The sequence below is a fragment of the Suncus etruscus genome, chromosome 8, assembly GCF_024139225.1.
Source record: "Suncus etruscus isolate mSunEtr1 chromosome 8, mSunEtr1.pri.cur, whole genome shotgun sequence".
Classification (NCBI taxonomy): domain Eukaryota; kingdom Metazoa; phylum Chordata; class Mammalia; order Eulipotyphla; family Soricidae; genus Suncus; species Suncus etruscus.
The window spans coordinates 50,733,283-50,751,068 of record NC_064855.1 but is presented as its reverse complement, the minus strand read 5'-3'; the positions used below and the strand labels follow the sequence as shown (position 1 = coordinate 50,751,068).

General features: G+C 35.5%; 1 non-coding gene across 1 annotated transcript; it reads right to left on the bottom strand.

Annotated features, from left to right (window-relative positions):
• Positions 1 to 17,288: 17,288 nt before the first annotated feature.
• LOC126016673 (small nucleolar RNA SNORA51) lies at positions 17,289 to 17,415 on the bottom strand. The gene has a single exon (XR_007498456.1). It is a non-coding gene; the product is annotated as a small nucleolar RNA SNORA51 (small nucleolar RNA).
• Between the last annotated feature and the right edge of the window lie 371 nt (positions 17,416 to 17,786).

Sequence of the window (17,786 nt, the reverse complement as noted above, 5' to 3'; positions counted from 1 at the left end):
ACTTTATATTGAAGGCATTGAGTTCAGTGAACTGGGCTTTCCCACGTGGTTACTCAGTAAAAACATACCAGACAACTTACCATATGACCAATTTATTTGTTGAAAGGCATCTAAAATAAATGAGGAGAGCTCTGAACACAGGTCATGATCTGTTTGTTGGTGATAACATATGCTTGTTCTATGACTAGAAGCCTCTGAAATAATTCAAGAAATGTTTCTTTACCACTAAGAACAAAATCAATGAGGACATCAGAACTCTAGGGGCTACTCTGAGAGCTAAAAGCCAGAGAAAATTAAGTGGAATGTAGTGAATTTGTGGGAATTAGCCCAAACAATAATTAGCCTTTTAATTTGTTTCTTAGTTGTCAGAACCAAGAGGTAATTTTTGAAATTGGGGCAAGAGTGCATTTTTAAATACACTCACGTATATGCATCAGGCATTGCTTTAGGTCTGAGAATGATTTTTTACTGCAAGACATCAAAGATTCATAAATTTACAATTCTTTTCTGTAAGAACAAATTGTCCAAAATTTGTTTGTTGGATTTTAATTTATGGAGGGTTGACCAACTAATGACAATGAAAAATTAATTCCTTTGAAGAAAACTATATTAAGTTTCTTAGAAGGAGTAGGGCCTTATAAAGGAATGCTTACTCAGTCAGGAGACAGGAAGTGGAGAAACATAAGGCGCAGATCAAACTTTATTGCATTTTTTATAAAAAAAAAAAGGTCGAGGCAGGTGGTCACAGTAAACTGCCTGTTTGTATACTTAAAGTAAGTTTGGCGCAGTGGTGAAGAGGATATATAATAAGACTTTTCTTTGTTTTATGTTCCAAAACATTGGGCTAATTTAAGTTAAATTAAGTATTAAATTAAGTTAAGTAAAATGAAGGCTTGATGTTTAAATTTAAAGAGTAGGTTGTGAGGGCCCTGGATTGATTAATTTGTATATAAACCCATGTGAATATTTTGCTATATATAAGTACTATCTAAAAACTAACTAAATCTAGATGAGTCAGTGTTATCCAGTATATGAAAGCACAAAGTTATTTTAAGACAATGACAAACCAGAGAGATGCAAAAGCAGGTGTGGCACTTCTCTAGTATGCATCTAAAACAGGCAGATTCACAGTATTCTAAATAGTTCACCATAAAACCTGCAAAGAGTAATAATTGAAGTGAGAAAAACCAGGAATAATATCTGAGAATCTTCAATGAGACCTAACACATACAAAAAAAAGAGAAAGATTATGTCAAATTAGATATTAAATATAATTAGAACTGACATGTTCCCACGAAATTGAGTCAGATAGATAGACTGGAAGCAGAGTCCTCTTTGACTCAGAAGAACAATTTGCATCCCAGGTCAGTGTGCCCTGAGAGGAAAATGAAGCACCAGGAAAAGGGTAAAGGTCTTAGAGTCACTTTAGCTAGGCTCCATCCAAGCACAGAAACCCATGTATCTGAGGAAAACAGATAGCCTGACACTGGCAGTGTGTCCTCTTTGACTCAAGAGATCCATTTTTACCACAGATCATTGTGCTCTGAGACTTAGGTCTCTCCACTTCAATATGCTGTTGCACATTTCTTCTAATCTGTGAACCCTCTACAACATATAAAAAAAAACCCACGACACTGAATGGTCAGAATGAGAAAAGAAGAAAGAACTTTATCACACTTAGAGAATGGTGGTATTTCCGAAGGTCCAACAAATATAAATAACCTATGTAGCCTGTCTAATAAAGATTTTAGAGAGGTACTGTTGAAAATGTTCAAGAAACTCAAACAAATCATGGAATGGACAGTCAAAAAGACTCATAGGGCCAGTAAAGTATAAATAAGAAAATATCATACAGATATGAGATAACTGAAAAACTTGGTAGGTAAAATGAAAAACTTACTCACTGGTAGATGTCACTAGCAGAGTAACAGCTGCACTAAACCAGAAACATTCATCTCTAGATGAACTACATAACATTTTAAGACAACAAAAAAAGATGGAAAGAGTCTGAAATTAGAAGAGAAGATGGAAAAATTCCTCAAAATAAGTGAAAGATAACACTTTGTTGAATTTGAGATAATTCAGCAGAAGCAATAAGAAAATAAGTCCTATAGAGCCAAAGTAAAAATCCCTATGAACAAGACATCATTGCTGAGATTACTAGATGAAGAGTTGTACCCACATCCTGATGATTGAAGAGTAAAAGCAAAAGCTAAAAGAGACTCAAATAAAAACACCCAAAGGCACATCTTAGTCTCAAAGATTCCCAATATTTACTGTGCCTATGCAAGAAAAGAAAAAGAGAAACACAAGTCAAATTTTTTTCTTTTTTTGTTATTGTTGTTTTTTCTTTTGTGCTTTGTTTTAGTTTTTATTTCAGGGGACCGCATGGTATTGTAGTTGGCTGCTTGTCTATATTGCTCTGATGTTTTTGACTTTTTTGTTTGATTGTTTTATTCCTTTTTTTGTATTGTTATATTTTTCTTTCTTCCCTCTCTGCTCTTAAACTGATAGATATAGCCCTCTAGCAAGGACTCCTCCAATTTTTTGCCTTGTTTGATTTTTGCCCCATATTATTATTTTTTTTCTTTCTCATTCCTCAAAAACAGAACCACACAATCTGAACCATCTTGTTTCTCCTCACCAATGGAGGGGGAAATAATGGAGGGTACCAAGATTAGTCATATGCACATTAACTAGAAATAAAAAAATGATCAAATCCAAATACAATGACAGCATAATCAATACCTAATTTACAACATACTAGACACAGAGAGGACCACCTATTCTAGCAGCCTGGGGGTAAAAGAGGGATATGGGATGCATGCTGAGAACAGGGGTGGAGGAGGACAACATTGGTGGTGGTAACAAACCTGATTCAATATCACTATGTACCTAAAATATTACTGTAAAAGATTTGTGATCCACTTTGATTAAAACAAAAATAATTATTTCATAGGTATAAATAGAAAAACAGCGGGGCCGGGTAGGTGGCGCTGGAGATAAGGTGTCTGCCTTGCAAGCGCTAGCCAAGTAAGGACCGCGGTTTGATCCCCCGGCGTCCCATATGGTCCCCCCAAGCCAGGGGCGATTTCTGAGCACATAGCCAGGAGTAACCCCTGAGCGTCAAACGGGTGTGGCCCAAAAACCAAAAAAAAAAAAAAAAGAAAAACAGCAATATCAGAAAAGAGAATTATACACAAAGGAGTACCATTAAGATTTACAGCATATTTATCACTAGCAATCCTTCAGGCCTGAAGTCAGTGGTGCTATATAGTATAAAAAATAAGCAAAATAAACACCTCACTCAGACAAGTACTCATTTAGATTTGAAGATAGGATATACAATTGAATGGAAAAAAACAGACACAAAATCAACTTTAAAAGAAACACTAAAAGCATGATTTGAGGCAAGATAAATTCTACAGACATACCATATTTCTACCAAAATTTTGCACAAAATTTCATAACAATAATCTTAATATCAATGGACTAAATGCACAACTTAAGAGAGAAAGAATGCCGATGTAATACAAAAATTGAATAAAAAATTTTGCTGTCTGAAATTAAAAAATTGAAAAGTCAAATCAAACACAGATTCAAAGTCAAAGTTAAAAGACAAAAAATTCCCTAGGTTGTCTGACAACATAGATCTGGCTGAAAAATTTATAAGATACAGAGGGTCATTTCTTTAAAAAAAAATAAAAACAAGGGATATGTACATCAGATAAATCACACATAAACATATATGCACTCATTGATAAGTGAGCAAAACACCTAAAGCAAACTGCCTAATCAACATGAAGATAGACATTAATAACAACACAATAGTAGTCGGAAATGTCAACATTTTGTCCCTTCTTGTCAACCAAGCTAAAACTCAACAAGAAAATATTGGCTTTGAGAAGAAGAAATGGAAGAAGGGGGTTTAGTAAATCTATCCAGCCTTAGATAGGGCTTTCATCCATGTAAAGCTGAATATGAATTTTTCAATGCAGATGTGACATTCTTCACATTTTGGGCCACAAGAAAATACTTCTGTAAAATCAAACATACTGACATCATGATAACTATCTTCTCAGACATAATCCACTAAAAATAGAAGTATGTTACACACAGAAATGGAGAAATAAATTAATACCTAGAAATTAAACAGTTTACTACAGAATAACAAGTGGGTCAGAGAGGAAATCTAAAAGAAAATAAAAAGAAATGAGAATGTATACATGAATTATAATTATGGACAAAGCAAAAAGTTATTAGAGAAAAATTTATAACTTAGCAAGATTTATCAGCAAGGTAGAAAGGGCTACAAAAATAACTAAATAACACAGCTTAAAAACTTGGAAAATGGGGGCCGGGCGGTGGCGCTGGAGGTAAGGTGCCTGCCTTACCTGCGCTAGCCTAGGAGACGGACCGCGGTTCGATCCCCCGGCGTCCCATATGGTCCCCCAAGCCAGGAGCGACTTCTGAGCGCATAGCCAGGAGTAACCCCTGAGCGTTACCGGGTGTGGCCCAAAAACCAAAAAAAAAAAAAAAAAAAAAAAAACTTGGAAAATGACCAACAAAATGAGCTAAATGTAAGCAGGCAGAAGGAAATAATAAAATTTACAGTAGAAATTAATGAACCAGATATCCCAAAGACAAACTAAAAAACAATACTTTGATGAATGAAAACAAGACTGAGTTCATTGAAAAAATGAACAAGATCAATAAACCATTAACCAGACTCACAATGAAAGAAAGAAAACCCTAATAAAGTGAATCTAAAATAAAAAGGGGATGTCACAACAGATAATGGCTTAAATTTAAAAGTTAATCAGAGATTACTTTGAGAATCATTATGCACAAAATAAGAGAACCTAGAAGAAATAAATAAATGTTTTGAATGCCTATAACCTACTAATATTGAGCCAAATGATCTGGAATATATAAACAGGTCTATTTTTTTATTGTAGTCAAGGTTAATTACACATATTTCACAATAATATTTAAGGCACATAGTGATAATGAATTATGGGCATTCTCAACACCAGTATTGTTCTTCCTCCACTTGTTCCCAGCATGCAACCCACATCTCCCTCCTTTATCCCCCTGTAATGCTAGTTTATCTATTCCCTCCTTGTACAACTTGTTGTAGTTTGAGTATCGATTCTATTGTTGACTTTGGATTTGGAATTCAAGTCTAATAATTTTTTATTTCCACCAAATGAATATATGACTGTCTGGTCTTGGTACCATCCATTTTTCCCACTCAAATTATAAGGCTAATCAAGATGGTTCTATTGGAGATATAAGAAAAGATGGAAAAACTCTGAGTGCTGCCTGTGTGTGTCTGTCTACTGTCCTGTCGCTTGAAACTCTTGGGAGTGGGCTGAAATAAGGCTCCAGCAGAGCACGGCCACTCTGCTTCGCTACACGGCCGTGCACTCTTTCTAAGGAAAAACACCATCGCAACAAGAAGAAAAAATCACACAAAGAACTGTGCTGGATCACTGAAGTCCAGCATTTCTCTCCAGACTGTCTTTTCTGCTGCGTGCTTGGGCCTAAGATTTGATACTGTGTGAGGCTTAATCCACGGAGGACTCCCCTCCCTTGCAGGCAAGTCAACCCATTCAGAAAGGGGGGAGCCAGAGGAGTGTGGCTACCTACATCATTTAGCCAATGAATACCACCACAACACGTAGAAAAACCCACAATACAAGTGTGACAATGGGGAAACAATGCAGCCAGCATCAGACATAGAGAATGAAGATGACAATTCTGATGACCAGATAATGACTAATCAATTAATCAACCTCTCAGATAAGGATTTTAGACAAGCAATATGGAAGATGCTCAAAGAACTCAAAGAAACCATGGATTGAGTTGAACAGAACACTAATAAGAACCAAGAAAATATGAAGACAGAAATGACAAAACTCCAAACTGAAATAACATGTCAAATAACAAGCCTGAAAAACTCAGTAAATGAAGTGAATGACAAAATGGATAAGCTCTGGGACAGGGTACCAGAAGTTAAGAATAGACTTGATGCTGTGGAAGATGAGATAAATAACAATTCCATACAGTGGGAGAAATTGGAAAAAAAAACTTAAAGCAAATGAACAGACAGTGGAAAAATTACTCAAAGAATGGGAACAGATGAAAATAGAAGTCTATGATAAGCTCAACAGAAATAACTTAAGAATCATTGGAGTCCCCGAGACCCAGGAAGAATATTTCCAGGAAGAATCAACGGTCAAGAACATCATTAAATAGAAACTGCCAGAGCTATAGAATATATGTGATCAAATCTTGCATGCTCAAAGAGTACCAACCAAAAGAGACCCCAGAAAAAATACCCTAAGACACATCTTAGTCACAATGATGAATGCCACAGATAAAGACAGAATTCTGAAAACAGCAAGATAAAAAAGGGAAATTACTTTCAAGGGAGCATCCTTGAGATTTACAGCAGACCTGTCACCAGAAACACTCAAGGCCAGAAAGCAGTGGTGGGATATTGTGACAAGACTGAATGAAAGGAATGCTTCACCTAGAATACTGTACACAGCAAAACTCACTTTCCGGTTTGATGAAAGAATACATGGCTTCATAGACAAAAAACAGCTCAGAAGCTTTACAGACTCAAAACCAGTCTTAAGAGAAAAACTGAAAGACCTAATTCAAGACAAGACTAAACAAAAGACACACCAAATTTTGATATAAAGATGGCATCAAATCCCAGGACAATTCTTTCTCTCAACATCAATGGACTAAATGCACCAGTTAAGAGACACAGAGTGGCTAAATGGAACAAAAATCTCAATCCAACCTTCTGCTGCCTACAAAAAATGCACCTGAATAGTCAGAACAAACATAGACTCAAAATAAAAGTCTGGAGAAAAATTATCCAAGCAAACAACACCCATAAAAAAGCTGGAGTGGCCACACTAATATCAGATAATGCAAACTTTATACTCAGGAAGGTTGTAAGAGACAAAGATGGACATTTTATATTAATCAAGGGGTATGTGGAAGAGTAAGAAATAACTCTCCTAAACATATATGCACCGAATGAGGGGCTAGCAAAATATTTAGTACAATTGTTGACAAATCAGAAAAATAATATCAATAACAACACAATAAATGTGAGGGACCTCAACACGGCTTTGTCAACACTGAATAGGTCAACCAAACTGAAACCCAACAAGAATATACTAGACCTGAGGAGAGAAATGGAAGAAAGAGGCCTAGTGGATATATATAGGACACTCCATCCCCAGAAACCTGGGTACACAATCTTCTCCAATGTACTTGGGACATTCTCCAGGATAGACTACATGCTGGCACATAAAACATACCTCCATAATATCAAGAGGATAGAAATTTTTCAGGCTACCTTCGCTGACCACAAGGCCCTGAAATTATATGTGAACTACAAAGGGACACAGAAGAAAAACTTTAACACCTGGAAGTTAAACAGCCTCATACTGAATAACTTTGAGAAACTCTATGCCACTAAAAATGAGAACCTGGAAGAAATGGATAAATTATTGGACTCTTATAATCTTACACGGTTGAAGAAAGAGGATGGAGCATATCTAAACACCCCATCACTCTTGATGAAATTAAAACGGTAATCAAATGTCTTCCCAAAAACAAAAGCCCAGGCCCAGATGGATTCACTAATGAATTCTTTCACACTTTCCAAGAGGAACTACTACCAATCCTGGTAAGACTCTTTCATGAAATTGAACAAATGGAAAAACTTCCAAATAGCTTTTATGAAGCCAACATCACCTTGATACCTAAACCAGACAGAGATGCTACGAAAAAAAATTACAGACCAATATCACTGATGAATGCAGATGCAAAGATCCTTAACAAAATCCTGGCAAATAGGATTCAATGCCTCATTAAGAAGATTATCCACTATGATCAAATGGGTTTCATCCCAGGAATGCAAGGATGGTTTAACATCCGTAAATCTATCAATATAATACACAACATCAACAACAAGAAAAATAAAAATCACGTGATCATATCAATAGATGCAGAGAAAGCATTTGATAAGGTCCAACACCCATTCTTGATCAAAACTGTCAGCAAGATGGGAATGGAAAGAACCTTTCTCAATCTAGTTGAAGCCATCTACCACAAGATAATGGCAAATATTATCCTCAATGGAGAAAAAATAAAAGCCTTTCCTCTAAATTCTGGTAAAAGACACGGCTGTCCACTCTCACCATATTCAACATAGTACTGGAAGTTCTTGTTATAGCGGTCAAGCAAAAAAAACATATCAAGTGAATCTAGATAGGAAAGGAAGAAGTCAAGCTTTCACTGTTTGCAGATGACATGATACTCTACATAGAGAACCCTAAAACCTCTACCAAAAAGCTTCTAGAAACAATAGACTCATATAGCAAGGTGGCAGGCTACAAAATTAACACATAAAAATCAATGGCCTTTCTATACACCAATAGAAATAAGGAAGAAATGGACATTAAGAAAACAACCCTATTCACAATAGTGCAACACAAACTCAAATATCTTGGACTCAACTTGACTAAAAATATGAAGGACCTATACAAAGAAAACTATAAAACTCTGCTCCAAGAAATAAGAGAGGACATGCGGAAATGGAAACACCTACCCTGCTCATGGATTGGCAGGATTAACATCAAAATGGCAATACTCCCCAAGGCATTGTTCAGAGTTAATGCAATCCCTCTAAAGATACCCATGACATTCTTCAAAGAAGTGAATCAATTGGAACAATAAACACCCTAGAATATAAAGCAATCATTGGGAAAAAGAATATGGGAGGAATTACTTTCCCCAACTTTAAACTTTACTACAAAGCAATAGTTATCAAAACAGCATGGTATTAGAGTAAAGACAGGTCCTCAGATCAGTGGAATAGGCTTGAATACTCAGAAAATGTTCCCCAGACATACAATCACCTTATTTTTAATAAAGGAGCAAGAAATCCTAAATGGAGCAAAGAAAGCCTCTTCAACAAGTGATGTTGGAACAATTTGATAGCCAATTGCAAAAAATTGAACTTAGACCCCCAGCTAACATCATGTACGAAGGTAAAATCCAAATGGATTAAAGACCTCAATATCAAACCCGAAACCCTAAAATATATAAAACTACACATAGGCAATACACCCCAGGACATTGAGACTACAGGCATATTCAAGGAGGAAACTGCACTCTCCAAGCAAGTGAAAGCAGAGATTAACAAATGGGAATATATTAAGCTGAGAAGCTTCTGCACCTCAAAGGAAATAGTGCCCAGGGTACAAGAGCCACCCACTGAGTGGGAGAAACTATTCACCCAATACCCATCAGATAAGGGGCTAATCTCTAAAATATACAAGGCACTGACAGAACTTTACAAGAAAAAAACATCTAATCCCATCAATAAATGGGGAGAAGAAATGAACAGACACTTTGACAAAGAAGAAATACAAATGGCCAAAGACACATGAAAAAATGCTCCACATCACTAATCATCAGGGAGATGCAAATCAAAACAACTATGAGGTACCACCTCACACTACAGAAAATGGCACACATCACAAAGAATGAGAATAAACAGTGTTGGCGGGGATGTGGAGAGAGAGGGACTCTTATCCACTGCTGGTGGGAATGCCGTCTAGTTCAACCTTTATGGAAAGCAATATGGAGATTCCTCCAAAAACTGGAAATCGAGCTCCCATACAATCCAGCTATACCACTCCTAGGAATATACCCTAGGAACACAAAAATACAATACAAATACCCCTTCCTTACAGTTATATTCATTGCAGCACTATTTACCATAGCAAGACTCTGGAAACAACCAAGATGCCCTTCAACAGACGAATGGCTAAAGAATCTGTCGTACATATACACAATGGAATATTATACAGCTGTCAGGAGAGATGAAGTCATGAAATTTCCCTATACATGGATGTACACGGAATCTATTATGCTGAGTGAAATAAGTCAGAGAGAGAGAGAGAAAATAAAATGCAGAATGGTCTCACTCATCTATGGGTTTTAAGAAAAATGAAAGACATTCTTGCAATAATAATTTTCAGACACAAAAGAGAAAAGAGCTGGAAGTTCCAGCTCACCTCAGGAAGCTCACCCCAAATAGTGATGAGTTTAGTTAGAAAAATAACTACATTTTGAACTGTCCTAATAATGAGAATGTATGAGGGAAATGTAAAGCCTGTCCAGAGTACAGCCCGGTGTCAGGTGGGGAGAAGGGAGATTTGGGACATTGGTGATGGGAATGTTGCACTGGTGATGGTGGTGTTCTTTACATGACTGAAACCAAAATACAATCATGTATGTGATCTAGGTGTTTAAATAAAATATATATATATAAAAAGAAAAGATACGTTAGAAAAAAAGAAAAATTGGCAAAGGAAAAAGAAAAACTAGGAGGAGTCTGTCTAGATGTTATAAATATACATTTAGAAGAAGAAAGGGAAAAAAAGAAGAAAAAAGGTAACAAAACAAGACAAGAGAAAAAAAACCTTCAAAAACAAAACAAAATATTAAGGAAGTAACAACAAAAGTACAAAAAAATATAAAAAAAGAATAAACCAAAAACAAAAATCATCAGCTATGAAGAAACAAACAACAACAACAACAACAAAAACCAGACCAACAACTTCTCAAATAAAGGTTGTGTTTCTTCTTCATTTATTATTTTCCTTTTTGCATAGGCACACTAAATACTGGGGAAATTAGAATGGGAATTTCTTTAGCATAAGAGATACAGGGTTTCTTCACCCTTGAAACATACTGCCATGGGACCAACTACAGGCTCCATACTCACTTACTTACACCCTCAAGGTCTTTTTATGGTGGCAGAAAACTTTCTGCTTAGAAGTGTGTGATGACATCCCACCTCTGTAGCTGGAGAGCTTGTTATTTGCATAGGTTATAGGGCAAAGGCTAGGAAAAAGTTTTTCATTACGGTTCTAGGAATTCTGTTCCATCACTGTTCTTGTAATCAAGCTTCTGTAATTAGTGATCTTGGTTTTTGCTGAGATCCCAGGACAGAGCCTAGGATATAGTCTTTCAGCATGGTTCCAGAAGTTCTGCTCAGTCGCAGTTTTTGAAGTCAGACCTCTAGGATTGGAGATCTTTTTTTTTTTTTTTTTTTGTACAAATACTAGGCCGAGGCCTAGGCTAGGATAAGTTCTGTCCAGTCCATGTTTGTCAAAGTCAGTCTTCTGTAAATAGCAATTTTGGTTTTTGCTTAGGGCAAAGGATGACATGTCTCCTGATTGCATCATATCATTAGGTGGTGAGATAGGGAAGCCCTCTATTAGTTCAAGTTGTTGTCATTTCCTCATGTCAGGATGTCATGTTAAAACTGATGCAAGTTGGTGCCAGGACAGTATTCAGAGTTTCACTGGGAGGAGTTTGGTTTCTGGTGCTGCTGGGACATGTGTCAGTTCCACCTTTGGGATCTGGGGTTCTGGGTTGGATGGTAGCTTAAAGAGACCTATTTTTATTGAGGAAATTGAAATGTTAATAAAAAAAGCCTCCCCAAAACAAAAGGCAAGGCCCAGATCAATTCACAAGTGAGTTTTTTAAATTAATACCTTTATTTATACAATTTGATTACAAACATGATTGTAGTTGGTTTTCAGTCATATAGAGAGCACTCCCCTTCACCAGTGCATCATTCCCATCACTAGTGTTCAAATCCCCCACCTCCCTACCTTTTCTCTGCCTGTATTTGAGAAAGGCTTTCAACTTTCCTCATTTGTTCACATTGTTACCTTAGTTGTCAGTGTAGTTATTTCTCTAACTAAACTCACCACTCTTTTTGGAGTTTTTTTTTTAATCTCCTTTAATGGGGACTCACTGCCAATTCTTTTTAGACTCTTCCAGGAAATTAAAAAACCTAAACACACCTAGTTTCTAGAAATATAGCACCACCCTGATACCAAAAGCAGACAGAGACACCACAAAAAAAGGAGAATTACAGGTCAATAATTTCGGTGAACTCAGAACAATGATCCTCCACAAAATACTATAAAATTGAGTTTAACAATTCATCAAAAAAGTTCATATACCTTGATTTGATTTCAGAACCGAGACTAGTGCATGGTGCTTGTCTTTATTGCTGTAGTACTTACTGGATATTTAATTTGATATTTCTTTCTGTATTGTTGTGGTGTTTCAATTAACTTTTTTATGTCCTCCCTCAAACTGAGGTCGAAAGCCTCTAGAAGGTCTCCACCCATTTTCATCATATTTGACTTCTTTTTTTTGTTTTAGTTTTTTCTTATTTTGTATCCCATTATATTGCTTTTCTTTCCTTCAAACACATAACTCAATCACATAAACTCAATTTATCTAGCTCTGCCTCTTAAATAGAGGGGGAAACAAGGGAGTGTACCAGGACCAAACAGATACATGACCATTAATAGTAAACTAGACAAAGAGAGGACCACCTACTCTGGCAGCCAGGGGGGTGATGGTGGGGTATATGGGTTGCAGAAAGGGAACTGGATGGGAGGATGACAAATTTGGTGATGAGTATTCCCCTGATTCAATGTTAATATGTACTTAAAATACTACTGTGAAAGATATGTAACCCATTATGATCACAATACAAATTTAAAAAAAGATGAGAAAATTTTAAAAAAAGTTTATATGCCTTAAGATTTATTCCAGAGATTCAAGAATGGTTTAACAAGTAAGATTAACAAGTCAAACATTTCAAACAATGTCCCAAACAATATCAATAAAAATAAAAATCATATAATTATTTCTATAGATGTAGAGGGGCATTTGACAAGATCCAGCACCTCTAAACAAGATGGTTATTGAAGGACATTTCCTCAATAGAGTCAAAGCCATATACCATAAGCCCACAGCAAACATACTAAGTGGAGAGAAACCAAAAGCCTTTCCTCTAAGACCTGGCACAAGATAAATATGTGTACTTTTATCACTTCTATTTAATATAGTACTATTCATTATATTAACTGCTATAGCAATCAGGCAATAAAAAGATATTAAGTGCATCCAGATATGAAAAGAATAATTCAATCTCTCACTCTGTGGATGACAAGATACTATTTATAGAAAATTCTACAGGCTCTCCACAAAAGTGTCTATAAACAGTGATTTGTATAGTAAAGTGTCAGGCTACAAAATTAATATGAAAAAATATATGGTGTTCTATATACAAATAATGAAAGAGAAGAAAGAGGTATTAAAAATAACAGTTCCATTTATAATTGTGAATAATAAAATTAAGTATCTTAGAACCACCAAAAAGAGGTAAAAGACCTATATAGAATATTACACTTTGATAAACAAAAAGGAACACAAGGTAATAGAAACACATTCCTGCTCATGGATTGAGAGGGCTAACAACATTAAAATGGCAATATTTTCCAAAGCATTATATAGATTTAATGAAATCCCTATAAGGAGGCCCATGCCAGGTTTTCAAAATAGTATAGCAATCATTTGACTTTATATGAAACATTAAGCATCAGTGAATAGCTAAAGCAATTCTTGGGAAAAAGAAATGGGAGGAATCACTTTCCCAAAATTTAAACTATACTATACAGCATTAATCATTAAAATAGCGTGGTATTGGAATAAAGACAGAAATTTAGGTTAATGAAATAGTCTTTAATATATTGAGACTGACTTTTGGGTATATGATTGATTAATCTTTGATAAAGAGGCAAGCAATACAAAGTGAAATAAGGAAAACCCCTTCAACCAGTGTTATTTAAAAAGAGTGGTCTACTACATGTAAAAAAAAGGGAACTCAGACCTCTCTTTAATGGATTAAAGTCCTTAAAATCAGAATTGAAACCATAAGGTACTTAGAGAAAAATATAGACAGTACATTACATGACTTTGAAGCTAAGGCCATCTTCAAGAATGAAACACCATTGGCCAAGCAAGTGGAAGTAAAGATAAACAAATAGGACTATATTAAACTAAGAATCTTCTGATCTTCAAAGATAATGGTGACTAAGAAACAAAGGCTAACCAAGGAATGGGAGAGACTATTCATCCAATACCCAGCAGATAAGGGATTAATTTCTAAAATATATGAGTTACTTCATGCACTTAACAAGAAAAAACTTGACTCCATTCAAAAATGGAAAGTAGAGTTGAACAGACTTTCAAAGAAGAAATACATATGATCAAAAAGCACAGGAAAATATGCTCCATATCATTTATTCTCAAGGAGATGCAAATCAAAACAATGAGATAACGTCTCACATCACAGAGACTGCCACACATCATACAGAACAAACAGTACTAGTGTAGATGAAGGGAGAAAGTGGCTCTCATTTACTGCTAGTGGGAATGTTGATTGAGCCAACCTTTGTGGAAAACAATATGGATATTTCTCAGAAAAATAGAAATTAAGTTTCCATATGATCTGTAACAATACTTTTAGGGGTATAACCCAGCATCCCCCCCCAAAAAATGCAGATAAGCCCTCTGCATTCCTATGTTCATTGTAGCACTATTCACAATAATCAGAATCTGGAAACAACTCAAGTGTCAGAGATGAATGGCTAAAGCAAGGGTGGTGAACAAGTTCGACACAAAGAGCCAAAATTTTAAACTGTGAGAGTCAGAGAGCCACACCACGCAGTGACCTGCCAAAACAGACAAACACTCACACAAAATCATATAATTTTAACAATAATATATTAAACACATAAGAGGCAAAGAGACACATTCATTTTGGCCGGGAGCTGCAGGTGGCTCGAGAGCTGCGTGTTCGCCACCCCTGGGCTAAAGAAACTGTGGTGTGTCTATACAATTGAATACTATGCAGCTGTTAGAAAAATTGTCATGAAATTTGTGTATACATGGATGATTATTGATAGTATTATACTGAACTAAATGAGCCAGTGAGAGAGGGATAGACAAATAAGTATTGCATTTATTTGTGACATATAAAAATATTATGGTAGGGGTCAGAGCAATAACAAAGTAGGGATGGCATTTGTCTTACATTGGATGATTCAGATTCTACTCTTGGCATCCCATATGATCCCCCAAGTCTGCAAGGATTAATTTCTGAGTGCAGAGCAAGGTATAACCTCTGAGTGCTTCTGAAAGCCCCCCAACAATTAGTATGGTAATATTAGCAAGATATAAAGGGATAAGGACTAGAAGGGCCAGTCCATGGTAGGAAGCTTGCCACAAAGAGTGGGGAAGTGCGGTTAGGGAAAGAAGGAACCACTATGATTATAATCATTGGAAATGATCAAAATGGACAAGAATCAGTGCTCAAAGGAGATAAAGTGAAATGCATGAAACCCTTCAGTAACAACATTGCAAAGCACTGTGTCTAAAATGGGAAAAAAGTAAGAACTAACTATAGAAAAAAGTCTCCACAGATACAAGCAGGGGCGAGGTCCAGAGGGAGGTGGGAGGGAAACTGGGAACATTGTTGGTGGGGCATGTGCACTGGTGAGGGATTTTATAAAATTTATGACCAACGCTCAATATGAACAACTTTATATATCTGAAAAAAAATAAACTGTACTATTAGCAACCTTTAGCAACTGGTTTACTATTAGTTAATATCAGATATATGTAATATACTATTAGTATATGTCAGATATATAAATTACTATTAGTAAACCAGTGTTTAAGTAATTAAAATGTATTTATACCTGTGATAAATAGCTGCAAGTGATCCATAATCTAAAAATACAAAAACCACACAAAACACAGCAATGATATAAAATTTTTAGTACCTTATCAGATAATAAGTGCTGCAGAAATAAACAATGCATATCTGTACCTGTGAATTGAGGTAACAATAGTAATATATGAGTAATTTATAAGTAATATCATACAGGCAGGTATCACTGATGCACCAAAATTTTTGAAAAGAATTGGTCCAAGATATCCTTCGACATAATAATTCTAATCATTTTAAAGATTCTAGCAAGTTACAATAACACATCAATAACATAATCTCATTCATACATTTATAGTTTGGTCAGTCAATAATGTATTAAATATTTATTAAATATGTACTTTGTACTGGATTAAATAATATTGAGGATAAATCAGTGAACTAATTTATGCCATTATATAGCTTATCAAGTGGGAAAACAGATGCTGACCTAATGAACACAGGAATAAATATTTAATTGCAGCTATTAGTGTTAATAAAAGAGACTATTATATGTGAGTTGAATCTGCTGGCACAGTCTGGGAAAGTTTAATGGAGACATGAAGCATAATTACATATTGGCTAGACAAAGAAGGTGGAGGAGGCACAATGTCGACACACAACGTCGCTGAGATAGAAATGTTTGAGAAATAGGAGAGAGCTTCATAGATTAAATGACACTAAAAGGATGTGAATATGTTTGAGAGGAAGAGATTGATATAAGAGAAAGAGACCGAGCCTCGAGTCATTTAGAACACATGTTTTTCTATGTCTCATACTATTGATAATAATACCAACAACTAGAAATACTTGGAGATACTTATCTGACCCTGGTAACTTTCTAATATATTTTCCCCTAAAAGCCAACTGCATAATTGAAACAGTTTTGGGGGTTCTAATGTGATTGATGCACTTTGACAATCATGAGAAATCTGAAAAATTTGCAATTTTTTTCTTGTAAGACCTGGAAATTATCTAGTATCCCTGAGTCATAATGAGGTCACAGGAAAAGAGAAAGTCTGTGCCCAAAGAACTGAGGTCTGCTTTTATTGAGCAACCTGAGGATTAACTAGTACAGAACTTTATCAATGAATTGAAGTCAAAATAGTGGTCACTTAACTCACTGGAAGAAAGAAATGAAGGATAAAAAAAGACAAGTTCAATTCTATCTGACCAGCTATTGTAGCTTCTTAAACTATAAGTCACTCCTAGTATAATTGTATAATTGAATATGGAAATAATGAAAAATCGTTTTAAAATAAGTTTGATTTATTATCAAATGATTTATATATTTTAATACCAAAAGTCACTTGAAATATTTTAGATAGAATGAGTTATGAATAGAAAAGTTTTAAAACTCCTAATATCAATTAACCAAAGTCTAGAACAACTAAGGAACCATAAGAAGAAGAAGCAGCTGAATCTTTCATCTGGTCCCTGTGGCTAATACTAAATGTGAGGTAAATATATGTGAGGTGGATGCTTGTATATACAACTTAGGTTATGTTATTTCATTATAAAAGGAAAAAATTAACTATGGGACCTAATGCATCAATGTAAATTACATCTTTTGAGAGGCCAAATAGAGAGAGAACTTTATTTTTTTTGTCCCCCAATTCACAATACAGACCAGGCAAAGGGTTCAAGTGTATATGGAGTGCATTTACTGCACCTCCTCTTTCTATACAGTCAGTGTAAAGAACAGAGCCTGTGGTAAGAATAGGGAGGCCTTATCCTTTCTTTTCTTTTCTTTTTGATTTTTCAATATATATATATATATATATATTAATATATATAAAATCCTTCACCATTGCAGCATTCCCAAGTGTCCTTCCTCCCCATCCCACACAAGCCTGTACTCTAGACAGGCTTTCTAGAGAAAGAACTTTAAATTGAGGAGTCATTTCATCTAAGGTCAGGAAAATGGCTGTAGTTAGAAGAATGCAAAAACAGGAGATCAAGTGAACATAATTTTAATAGTGCTGTGGATTTTGGCCCAAAAGATTTGCAGAGCAGATACAAAATTAAAATTCTGCTACTCTTTGGGCAGGGATTTTTGAAAGGCTAAGAATGTTATCCTCAGACTTTCTCTCATAAAGCA